The sequence below is a fragment of the Bubalus kerabau genome, chromosome 3 (genome assembly GCF_029407905.1).
Source record: "Bubalus kerabau isolate K-KA32 ecotype Philippines breed swamp buffalo chromosome 3, PCC_UOA_SB_1v2, whole genome shotgun sequence".
NCBI classification, from domain to species: domain Eukaryota; kingdom Metazoa; phylum Chordata; class Mammalia; order Artiodactyla; family Bovidae; genus Bubalus; species Bubalus kerabau.
In genome coordinates, this window is record NC_073626.1 from 70392684 (window position 1) to 70405964 (window position 13281).

Below are 13281 nucleotides of genomic sequence, written 5' to 3' on the forward strand. Positions count from 1 at the left end.
AGATTTTCACAGAAAAGTGGCTAAACTAAGGTCTCGTTTTTTGTCAACTGCAGAGAATTAAGTTTACAGTAAACTAAAAAAAATCTTAAGACAGAACTAGGTTGCCCGTGAGCTTCCAGAGCGAACTCTAGGCTCCTTATCCAGAAGAACTATAATTCCCGGCGTGCATTGCTGCCTTCTCAGCCTACAAGTGAGTCCGTCATTTCCGCCCGCATTGGCGGTGGGTTATGGGTTTTGTAGTTTGTGTTTCTTTTGTCGTTGTCTTGGGAAGGGAAAAGTGTGGCCGGATCGACGGCTCTGAATCTGGTATTACAAAACAATGTTTAAAATAAGTTAATACAATAACGTATCAGAGTCAGTTTAGCGTCAGGTTATTATGTATTTCACGTTCCGCCTTCTTCCTACTGCGGGGCCCGGGAAGGGGAAGTGACGTGCTTCCGGTGTAATGGCGGCGCGGTGGAGCTCCAGGTAATTACCGAAGTCCGTAGACTCGCAGCAGGCAGCGAGTTGGAGTTGGGGTTGCAGGTTGCCAGGCCGGGTGGGAAATGAAGGGGCCCCAGGAGTAGGTGCGGGCTCGCTGGTACGGCCGTGGGCGGTTTTCGGGTGCGCTTGGGTCTCCCGCCGCGCGGTGGCCCGCCAGGTTGGACTGTGAGTGTCGGTCGGGCGGAAGAGCCCCAGTGAGTGGGACTGCGCGGTGGGATGGAGAATGCCTGCGCGGACAGGGGAGGTTCCTGGAGCTGTCTCTCCGCGGTGGCTTTTATTGTGGAATCCAGCACCAGCGCGGGTACCCTTTCCTTTCGTGTGAGGTGTGTTTTGGGCGCGGATCACTTGGAGCCTCTCGAGTTCTTGGTTCGGGGCCGCAGGCCCCTTTCTTAGTGCCTAGGCCCCGAACCATAGGTGTGAGATTAATAAACCCTGGTTTATTAAAAAGCTGTGGAATTTCTCCTCTCATTCCTCTTTCCGGCGAAGTGTTTTTGTGACTGCTTCTTCAAAATATCATGAGTCGTTTCTTTTTCATCATTTACCACGTAGTTCTGAGGACTGTTCGTTCATTATTACGTGTGTTCTTCCTCTGTTATCCTTTATCCCTACATAACTTGTTTTTCAGTCGTTCCGTCGTGCCCTACTCTTTGCGACCCGATGGACTGCAGCACACCAGGCTGCCCTGTCCTTCACCATCTCCCGGAGTTTGTTCAGACTGGTGTCCATTGAGGCAGTGATGCCATCCAACCATCTCGTCCTCTCGTTCCCTTCTCCTCCTGGTTTCAATCTTTCCCAGCATTAGGGTCTTTTACATTGAGTCGTGTCTTCGCATCAGGTGGCCAAAATATTAGAGTTTCAGCTTCAAGGTCAGTCCTTCCAATGAATATTGAGGACTGATTTCCTTTAGGATTGACTGGTTGGCTCTCGCTGCTGTCCAAGGGATTCTCAAAAGTCTTCTCCAACACCACAGTTCAGAAACATCAATTCTTTGGCACTCAGCTTTCTTAACGGTCCAGTTCTCACATCCATATATGACTACTAGAAAAACCATAGCTTTGACTAGACTGACCTTTGTCGCCAAAGTAATGTCTCAGCTTTAAATATGCAGTCTAGGTTTTTCAGAGCTTTTTTTCTAAGAAGCAAGCATCTTTTAAGTTCATGGCTGCAGTCACCAGCTGCAGTAATTTTGGAGCCCCCCAAAATAAAATGTGTCACTAGTTCCTTTGTTCCACCATCTATTTGCCATGAAGTGATGGGACTGGATGCCATGATCTGTTTTTTGAACGTGGAGTTTTAAGCCAACTTTTTCACTATTTCACTTTCATCAAGAGGCTCTTTAGTTCTTCACTTTCTGCCATGAGGGTGGTGTCATCTGCATATCTGAGGTTATTGATATTTCTCCCAGCAGTCTTGATTTCAGCTGTGTTTCATCCAGCCCTGCATTTAGCATGATGTACTCTGCATATAAGTTGAATAATCAGAGTGACAATATATAGCCTTGAGATACTCCTTCACCAGTTTGGAACCAGTCTGTTGTTCCATGTCCGGTTCTAACTTGCTTCTTGACCTGCCTACAGATTACTCAGGAGGCAGGTAAGGTGGTCTGGTATTCCCATCTCGAAGAATTTTCCAGTTTGTTGTGATCCACACTGTCAAAGGCTTTGGCATCGTCAGTAAAGCAGAAGTAGATGTTTATCTGGAACTCTCTTGCTTTTTCTGTCATCCAGCAATTTGATCTCTGGTTCCTCTACCTTTTCTAATCCAGCTTGAACATCTTGAAGTTCTCAGTTCATGTACTGTTGAAGCCTGGCTTGGAGAATTTTGAGCATTACTTTGCTATCATGTGAGATGAGTGCAATTGTGTGGTAGTTTGAGCATTATTTGGCATTGCCTTTCTTTGGGATTGGAATGAAAACTGATCTTTTCCAGTCCTGTGGCCACTGCTGAGTTTTCCAAATTTGTTGGCATATTGAATGCAGCACTTTAACAGCATCATATTTAGGACTTGAAATAGCTCAACTGGAATTCCATCACCTCCACTAGCTTTGTTTGTAGTGTTGCTTCCTAAGGCCCACTTGACTTCACATTTCAGGATGTCTAGCTCTAGGTGAGTGATCACACCAACTCATAAATGGATCAGACAGGAGTTCAGTACTTTCACCTTGAAAGCTACCCTGTGAGTCCTTTCCTGAATTAGTTTATCAGGATAGGTTTATTCTAGACATGATGACAGGAGCCTCTGATCTAGAATGTAGTGCTGTGTTTAGGGGCTACTTTATAAACATCTCTGTAGAGGCCACCCCCTCAAATTGTCTTTAAAATTTAGAATATGATTTACTAAGTGGCTCTATCATCTAATCATCAGCAAGCCCACCTTCAAAGCTGTACTGTGAGAGTTGAGAGCACATATCTGGCCCTTATACTTAAGTAAGGCAAGCTGATGAACGCTTTTTGGGGAGGGGGGAACAAAGTGGTATGAATGAAGGCATGCAACGTTCTCGGCAATTAGACCTGTTTTAGTAACTTGAAGTCACTACACCTTGAGGGTCAGATTTCCTCTTGGACTGGAACTGGTAGGAAAGGAACTGATACTTTTTTCATCTCAATAGGGAAGGATATTAAAGCTACTCTCCAGGTTAACCGAGGGAGGGTGGCGGTGAAGACAGGTAAGGTTTGGCTCCTCATGGTGCTGTCTTGATACCGTTGATGACAACAGCTTGGCCATTCCTAGAAGTAAGGGTTGGTATGTGGGACAAGACTGTTGTGGTATTCCATGGTAAAGAAGTTGTCAGATATCATTATAGGGAGTTCTTCATAGGAAGAATTAGGAACAATCATCAAAAGCTTACACACCGCCTTTTATCTTTGATTTTAGAATTGGAACCTATTAAGTAGCGCGCACTGTCCTAAGTTCTGGATATATAGCAGTGACCAAGAACTTCAGGGATCCAGTGTTCCAAATGGTCTTTCACGCCTCTGAGTCCTTATACGTGCTGTCTCATTGCCTGAATGACCTACTTGTCCTTCACAATGCAGCTTCTAGACCGATTTCTTTCTTTGTTCCCCAGACCCATTTACTTGCCCTTCCATTTTTCTAGTAGTATTGTGTTTATAACATTGCTGTAGCACTTAGATCTCTCTGCTCTGCCTGATGATAGGAACTCTGTCTCAGCCCTCAATGCCTTGTGTGCAGCTTAACATACATCTCCCCTCACAAGATATAGGCACTGCCTTTGACCCTCTATTCTTGACTTGCTTCCAAAGAATTGGGGGTAAAGTAAAAAAGAAAAAGACCATGACCATCCTGCTTTTTCTCAGCCTTTTACTTTCTCTAAGTGCTTTTCTGAACCACTTTTTAATATAAATATCAGTTCTTTTCATTCTGTTTTCCTGTTTCTCCCATAAAAAAACATTTTCAGTTATAAAAAACCTCACAAAGGAGACTTTCCTCACAAATGCAAACTTTAAAGACAAAATGAAAAAAGTACTGTTCAGTGGGTGGTTAGAAGCGCTGGAGATATTTCTTTGCCAGACAAGGTATATATTAAGTGGTGAGGGTTATGTAGGTTTTACATGTAAGGTTTTTTGTCTCTTCTTTGTTGTCATTACAATGGGTATAAATTTAACTTAATCACAGATCAGTAAAACCCATACTGATAGTATTTGTTCAGTGAATCAGGTGCTGGGATTAGTGAGGAAAGTTGAATTCTGCTGCTGGCCACTTGAGCTGTGAACCAAGTGAAGTGTGGGGAACTAGAAGGCAAGATGAGGTGGGCTTAACAGGGTTTGAGGTCAGGTGATTAAAGGCCTAGCAGCAGTGGAGATGTCCCTTGTGTGTGCCCGGTCGTGTCTGACAGTTAGTGATCCCCTGGACTGTAGTCTGTCAGGCTCTTCTGTCCATGGAATTTTCCAGGTAAGAATACTGGAGTGGGGTTGCCATTTCTGCTCTAGGAGTATCTTTTTGACCCAGGGATCAAACTCATATCTCTTGCGTTGCCTGTATTGGCAGGCGGATTCCTTACCACTGCACCACCTGGGAAGCCCCAGAGACATCCCTTAAGATTTATGTTTACTGAGTTAACGAGAAGAACTGCTACCAAAGAACTCTTTTCTATTAAAGAATAATATAAGGAGACTGATGGTAGATACAGTAGGCATTGAGACAGAATTTTCATTTTAAAAACTTAGAAGGAAATTTCCAAAGTATGAAATAATACAGTTATATTGTAGTGGGATGTGCTTTTAATTTAAGGCCTGGATTTCTCTCCAGGCAGCATTGCAGGTATTTACAGAATCCTTTTGCTCTGTGTGGGTAGAATGCAGTGGAGCCCTATGTTTTTTAGAGGCAAGTTGGGAAAGTCCTTATAGTCTGGAGATAAAGAAGACCTATGAGAAATCTTATTAGAGAGGTCAAAACTATTTTGCCTTCTTCTAAAATGAAACCAGGGATTATCTTATAGGATCTTCCCTAAATGGAGCCTTCCCCTTACTTTTTTCCTGTATACAAGGGCAGAGAGAGTGGTGGGGGGAAATGGGCAGATTTGATTCTGTCTCCTGTTAACTGAGAAAGTAGGATCAGTTAGATTTGATGACTGACAGGGAATGAGGAAATTGTCACTTGGCTAGTTTTACAGGTAATATTTTAGAGGAAGTGCTGGTTGGAGGAGAGGAGGAAATGAGTTCCAACTTGGGCATCTGCAGTTCAGCGGGCTTTTGGTGCATCCACATAGAGGTTTCTATAGGCATTTGGAGATAAAGGTTTGGAACACTTGTAGAAAAGATTGGATGAAGTAAAATTGTTCTTATGAATATTAGCCTAAGATGTGGAAGTGGAGATGGTCTTCCAGAGAGAATGTGGAGAAAGGAAAGTTAAGGACTATTCATTTGTTCATTTAACAAGTATTGAGAAACTTTTGGGATTATAATAATGAACAAAACAGATAAAAATCCCTGAGCAAAGATTAAACTCTGTGGAATGGTAAAATGTTAGAGGGGGGGACAGAAGAAGAGACAAAAGCAAAACCAGTGAACTTGGTGTCTTTGGTGTAAGATGAGAAATGAGAACTTCAAGAAGGTGGTTAGCAGTACCAAGTGCTAGACACAGTGTTATAAAAGAAGGAAGTGGCCCCTGGATTTAGCAACAAGAAAGTCATTATGTAACCTTGATAAGTACTGTGGAATCCCAAGAGTGGAAACCAGATTGGTAAAAGGGGTTAATGGGAGATTAAAAATTAGAGGCACTTTATGTGAACTCATCTACCAGAAAAAGCTTGGTTGTATAGAGAAAGAATGGAATTAGAGAGGGGGCAGGATAAAGGGAATTTGCCCCATATATGTCATAATTATATTTAAATGAATCAGTAAATAAGTTCAACATATAGAATTTTTCTTTAAAACTAACTCATTTGGAAATCAATACTGTAAATCCAGAAGTAGCTGATAGAGATTTTGAAACAAAAATCAACAACTTCCTGCTCTTATAGAGCCTGCATTCTAGTGAAAAGGCTGGATCTTCCTATGTACCAGAAAAGACTTTTTAAAAAAGTTTAGGTAGCATATTCATATGATCATTATCATTTTAATTTCTTTGGTAACTTAAACAGACTAATATGGATTGGCCTCATGGTGTGGGAAGTGAATGGGGGTTAACACTTACTCTCAGTTTATAATGAGTGATTTTTGGTATGAATATTGGTCTTGGAAAAGGAAATGGCAGTCCCTTCCAGTATTTTTGCCTGGAGAATTCCATGGACAGAGGAGCCTGGGGGGCTACATTCCGTGGCGTCGCAAAGAATCAGACATGACTGAAGCGACTTAACACACAACACACATTGGTGTCACTGAGTTCTTAAAAATGACAAGAACTTTTAGATTTTTGTCTTTTTTTTTTAGTCATCCGAGTCTTACTGTCTTAAGAAGTCCCCAAGTTGGTGCTGTCTTCCCTACATAGAATCAAAGACCAGTCAGAAGTGTTTATGTTGTTTATTCCTCATTGCTTAAAAACCCAAACAATATCTAATACTATCTGCACAGCTTCTAAGCCTGTCACGTCTACGTGGTAACCTTCAGTCATTCAGATGGTTGTGCGTCCAGGCACACACCTGGTGTACTGTAGTGTACCAGAAAGCAGACAGGGAGGACAGATCTGCGTTTCTACATTTGTATTGATAATTCTGATTTGACATTCAGAATTTGTTCAGATTTTTACAGAAAGAATACAGTGCAGATACATTTATTAAGTAATCCCCCTTTTGGGATCCCAGGGCAACATCAGCTAGTAAAATACATGTAATATTTCTATAGTACATCATGTGAAGAGTCACATAAAGTCTCGAGTTAGTGCATGTCAGATTTTGCTGTCAAATGAGTTTACCAAAAATCTGTATTTTTAAGACATTTCGGATTTCAGAATAGCAGGTAAGAGATTGTCACTCTTGTGACTTTTCTTGAAAAGTTTTGACCCTTTTATTTTCTTGGTATTATGAACCTGTGCTGAAATCGAATTACAGTATCAAATTTTTTTCTTATGTGGCATATCATGGGGCAAATTTCTTGCTAATATGTATGTATTCAAAAAAATAGCAAGGAAAAATAAGGAAGCAGTTTTCTTAAACAATTTTTTTTTTCCTTTAGTACAAATAGGGAAAGGCCATGGCAATCTTGTCATTCATGCTTAAGAACTGTGGCCAATCTGTTATTCCTATCTGTTCCCTGAAAAGGAAAATGAGTATTTGGAAGAGTCATCCGTTTGTGTCCTATTTGGAAATTTTTCCAAGGATTCCATCAACACCACCTTTCCATTACATTTTGTATTAAGAACAAATTTGCACTAGCTTTTAATTTGAATGCTATTTACTATTCCATTTTCTTATTTTGTTTTTTGTTTTAAACTCTCTTATAATGTTTGGAGTTTTCCATGCTTACTATTACTATGTAGAATGCAGAAGAGCAAACTAAAGGAAATCGACTTTCTTTTAACAATTTTATGATAGTATATTTCCACAAGTTCCTCGAACATGGATTGAAGATACCTAAGGGACAGTAGTAGATGTTTTATTTTGAAATAATTGAGAAAGTAATGCATTAATTAATTGAATATTTTCCTGTTTTTTGAACTTTTGAGATAATTGCAGAATGTATAATTTTATAGTTTCCAGTTACTAAAGCAGTCTTCTTACAAATCTTATTAAGTATTTTGCTTTCTGATGCTTGCTGAAACAACATCTTATTATTATAAAATATTCTCCTTGCTCAGGAGAGCAGGTGTGGTTTTGCTGAGTGACTTACTTGTGACAAGGAGAGAGAAATTTAATAATTCATCATGAAATCCACACAGTGATGCTAAGAAGAGCAGTGAGAGCTATAAACTCTAGATAAATTACTCTCATTGCAGGAATTTCCAATTAGTCTACGTATCAAGCATGCAGATATTGAACTCTCAGAATTTCCCTGCAGGCATATTCTGTATAAATCTGGACGATGATAGTACTTTATGCATATTTTGTTAGAACTGGGATAGCAGTCTATAGTATTATCAATTTCACTCTTATGTTTTGGGACATAGAAATGTAACAGATTGTACTTGATTGCCAGAAAAGTATTTGGTGATGATGGTTGAAGGGTAGAAAGGTGAAAGATGTCACTGATCAGAAAGAAAACTCAGTAAACTTAAATGGGTGAGATAATTTGAAATTAAAGGCATTAAAAATTGCCAGGTGTGTGTGAGTGTAGGATGAGAAGAGAAACCAGGTTGTGTGTGTGTGTGTGTGTATGTATGTGTGTCGGATGAGAAGAGAAACCAGGTTTTAGACCCTAGAGGGATCGTCAAGGAAAATACTAGATATTGCACAATAGTCAAGTGATTTATTTGCTCATATTGTACCTGGTCACAGTGAATTCTTGGTATGCAAATTAAATAAAGGGATCCTTAACATTATTATTCATGTTAAAAAAAAAGTAGGGCCTCATTATATTAACATCAAAACCTTTACTCTCTGGAACTTTGAATGGATCAGTTTAGGAAAATTTTATGCATAGTATATATAGATTGTGTCTTTTTACATTTTATAGTTTACCAATTTGGCATCAGCTTACTAATGTTGGTATTTTCCTTGGGATGCAGTATCAGATGGTTTGGCATCAGATAAACTTTCTTGAATTTTAGCTCCGTCACTTATTAGCAGTGATTTATTTGTACCCATCGCTTCAACTCTGTGTACCTCAGTTTTCCCATTGAAAAATAAGGTTTAAAAAAGTCATGCAAGCAGGGTAACCATGAAGGTTGAATAAGAATATAGAAATGAAGTACCTGGTATAGTGTCTTTGTGACTATAACAGTTTTATTTATTTGTTGTTGTTGCTATTGTTATCTGACTCTAAATTAGATGTTTCTGACTTCTGACACAGGAAATGTATGTAATTAGTTCATCTCACATATCTCGGAAACATCATTGTCATGTGCTGTAGAATTGGTAGTGTAGATGGCAAATTAGTGTGTTGTGGAGCTACTATACACATTGGCATTCTTCCCTTTGGCTGGTTTTGCACAGCATTGGGCAAGCTGTGTTCACCGTTGTATCATTCCTGTCAGCCATGGGTCACTAACCATCACATTATTTTAAAATGACTTACCTCATTGGAAAACATGTTTTACAGTTGAGAAAAATGCTTTTTGAATGTTTATAAATTATTGGTACTAGAGTTTAGACTATCTCCTTTATTATCAATTTGGGCACACTATATAGGTAAAGGCTCTATAGGTATATAGTATACACTATATAGGTATATGGAGAAGGAAATGGCAACCCACTCCAGTACCTTTGCCCGGAAAATCCCATGGACGGAGGAGCCCGGTAGGCTACATACAGTCCATGGGGTTGCAAAGAGTCGGACAATATAGGTAAAGGCTGATTTTGAAATACATTTTATTTTAGGTACATGCTAAGGTAAGTTCTCTTAGGTTGAAAATACATTTATCTGTATGGATTTAAGTATTTCTGAAAGTCCAGATCCCACTCTGTTCTCATTCTTCTACCCATAAAACCATGATGTGCATATCATACTTTTCAGCAAGTTCATAGTATTAAACTGGACTAGAAAATGTGCTCTTCCATTATTTTGTCCCCCATTAAGGGAAGAGACCTCCAGTCTGCCTCCTTTATTTGGAAGGAAGACTGCATAGAGGATATTGGTCAACTGAGTTAGTGCTCATTTCAAGTTAGCATGGATCCTACTATATAAACACACACCATTATAGAGTAGGGCAAATTGTTCAACTATGGATCTAAACACAGTCCACATATTACATGTGTTAAGTCTGTTAAGCCTCTTATAACAGTTGTACCACCCATTTCTTTCTTTTTTTGGTCCCCCATGTCATTGAATTGTTGAAGAAAGTGCTTCATTTGTCTTGTATGTTAAAGCCCATCAATAAAAAAATCCCCAATAATGTACTTAGTGCTCACCAGATATCTGGTCTTGGCAGGCATTTGTAGACAAGAGAGAATTTGTAAACTAAAGAGTTGGTGGAACAGTAAGTGGGCGTATCTTAAGAACACATGAGTGCATGCCCACATCATTCTGTATGGGTCAGATGGGACCGAACAGAATTGACCTCAGATAATCCATGTTCCATATGATGACTTCAGTTCAGTTCAGTCACTCAGTCGTGTCCAACTCTTTGTGACCCCATGGGCTTCAGCTTATATTGGCATAATTTTTCTCTTTTGCAAATTAGTGGAAATCCATTCTAAAAGTTGTGGTTTCTGTGTTGGTGTCAATTCTTGGCTGTCAGCAGGGTTGTTTTTTTTTTTTTTTTTCCATTTTATCAGTACCCCTTCTGGTTACTCAGTCTAAGCTAAAGGATAGATCATTTATCTTCTGGAGATGTGATCAATCGCTGTCTGCACTGTTGTTCAGTGGCCCAGGATTGTATGTGAAGTTTGTGATGGTAATAATACTTCTAATGCCAGGCTTTTCTTGTTGTTTATGTAAAATGATTATTTGTCATCATAGCAGCTGCAAAGCAGTGTTTAAGACTGTGGGGGTCACACATTGATGATTAAAACATAGACAAACTCTACGCCGAGGATTATTATATTCCTTATTTCTCATAATCTGAATCTGTCATGGAACATAACCAAATGACTTTTCCCATAATTGGATATGAATTTTTTTTTTTTTAACTTTTGACAGTATCTGAAGAATTAATTAGTATCATATCTTCAGTTCAGTTTAGTCTTTCAGTCATGTCCAACTCTTTGTGACCCCATGGACTGCAGCATGCCAAGCCTCCCTGTCCATCACCAACTCCAGGAGTTTGCTCAAACTCACATCCATTGAGTCAGTGATGCCATCCAACCATCTCATCCTCTGTCATCCCCTTCTCCTCCTGCCCTCAATCTTTCCCAACATAAGGGTCTTTTCAAATAAATCAGTTGTTCACATCAGGTGGCCAAAGTATTGGAGTTTCAGCCTCAACATCAGTTCTTCCAATGAACACTCAGGACTGATTTCCTTTAGTATGGACTGGTTGGATCTCCTTGCAGTTCAAGGGACTCTCAAGTCTTCTCCAACATCACAGTTTAAAAGCCTCAATTCTTCAGCGCTCAGCTTTCTTTATAGTCCAACTCTCACATCCATACATGACTACTGGAAAAAACCATAGCCTTGACTAGACGGACCTTTGTTGGCAAAGTCATGTCTCTGCTTTTTAATATTCTGTCTAGGTTGGTCATAGCTTTTCTTCCAAGGAGTAAATGTCTTTTAATTCCATGGCTGCAATCACCATCTGCAGTGACTTTAGAGCCACCAAAAATAAAGTCAACCACTGTTTCCATTGTTTTCCCATATATTTGCCATGAAGTGATGGGACTGGAAGCCATGATCTTAGTTTTCTGAACGTTGAATTTTAAGCCAACTTTTTCACTCTCGTCTTTCACTTTCATCAAGAGGCTCTTTAGTTCTTGACTTTCTGCCATACAGGGGGTGTCATCTGCATATCTGAGGTTACTGATATTTCTCCCAGCAATCTTGATTCCAGCTTGTGCTTCTTCCAGCCCAGCGTTTCTCATGATGTACTCTGCATATAAGTTAAATAAGCAGGGTGACAATACACAGCCTTGACGTACTCCTTTCCTGTTTTGAACCAGTCTGTTGTTCCATGTCCAGTTCGAACTGTTGCTTCCTGACCTTCATACAGATTTCTCAAGAGGCAGGTCAGGTGTCTGGTATTCCCATCTCTTTCAGGATTTTCCACAGTGTGTTGTGATCCACACAGTCAAAGGCTTTGGCATAGTCAATAAAGCAGAAACAGATGTTTCTCTGGAACTGTCTTGCTTTTTTGATGATCCAGCGGATGTTGGCAATTTGATCTCGGGTTCCTCTGGCTTTTCTAAAACCAGCTTGAACATCTGGAAGTTCACGATTCATGTATTATTGAAGCCTGGCTTGGAGAAATTTGCATATCGTATCTGGAGACTGTCAAAACAAGGATTCAGAATGCCCTGACTAAAAGCCTCTAGTGTCTGCTAATCATTTAGAATTGTGTTGTATAGTATGGTAACCAGTAGCCACATGTAGCTAGCTATTCATGTTCAAATATAAACTTAATTAAAATCATATAAAATAAATTTTCTCCTTTCCACTAGGTATATTTGAAGTTCTCAGTAGCCACATGTGGCCAGTGACTATTGTATTGGTATAGTGGCTACTGACAGTACAGAAAAAGAACCTTTCCATTAGTGCAGAAAGTTCTTTTGTATAGTGCTGATTTAGAAGTGTCAGCTAGCAGAGAGGGGAAAAAAAAAAAAAAGAGGATCAAGGACAAAAATAATGCAAATGAGTCTGTGGCAGTGATTGGTGTCTAGCGTCTGTTGAAGGAGGGCCTTGTTCTGTTTTCTGTGTTTTCCCCTTCTGGATCAGAGAAGTCCTGAAAATGAGTCACAGGTGATTGATGGCAGCAGTATCCACCAGCATATCCCTGCAAAAAGTAAAGAGTACTAGGCAGAGTGTTTTACTTAGATTAGATTCTTTTGAGGTTCATTTTGAACAATTCAGTTCTTGAGCCTGGTTCACACAGGGAGTCTTGGTGAATGTAAGGAAGGAGCAGAAGCTCCTATGGACAAAAAGTGACTCAGTTAATTCGTGGTGCTGGCGGGGTGTGTTTGTGCGTGCGTGCTCAGTCATACCCCGTGGACTGTCATTCTCCAGGCTCCTCTGTCCATGGAATTTTCCAGGCAAGAGTACTGGAGTGGGTTGCCATTTCCTACTCCAGGGGATCTTCCTGACCTAGCGATCCAATTCATGTCTCTTGTGTCTCCCACATTGGCAGGCAGATTCTTTACCACTGTGCCACCGGGGAAGCCCCAATTAATTTGTATAACAACATTATTAAAATAGAAGAGAATAGAATCCTCTATTGAGGTATTGCATAGTATCATCCCGGGAGTAGGGACAAATTATGAATAGTAAGGACATTAACAGTTCTCTAGGCTTTTAATTTTTACATTAAATATGTTCCAGATCTCACAGTTAATAGCATATTTAAGCCTACGGGCAAGAAAATTTTTACTGTTTATGCCAGACTATGTATATGCATTTTTTAACTTGAAAAGTACATAATCATTGAAACAATTACTGTTACCAGATACATATCTAGTTTACATAGGAAGACTGAATTCTGATGCAGGTTTTTTCTTTTCTTGCCCTCTCAATTTTTCATGTTTTATTTTCATTTTAAGGATAATAAAAGTATTTCATGAACATATTTTGTCATCTGCATGACTCCAGTTCAGTGCT

At 39.8% G+C, this 13281-nt stretch overlaps 1 protein-coding gene across 6 annotated transcripts in view; it reads left to right on the top strand.

Annotated features, from left to right (window-relative positions):
- Window positions 1–277: 277 nt before the first annotated feature.
- CWC22 (CWC22 spliceosome associated protein homolog) overlaps window positions 278–13281 on the top strand; it is a 75816-nt gene continuing 62812 nt past the window's right edge. For 3 of the 6 annotated variants that reach the window (XM_055572049.1, XM_055572050.1, XM_055572051.1), the window contains exon 1: window positions 278–468. The gene's annotated coding sequence lies outside the window, so the exon portion shown is untranslated. Of the gene's footprint in view, window positions 469–581; window positions 807–13281 lie in introns of those variants that run through there. The other 3 variants (XM_055572048.1, XM_055572047.1, XM_055572046.1) reach the window with 2 other exon arrangements.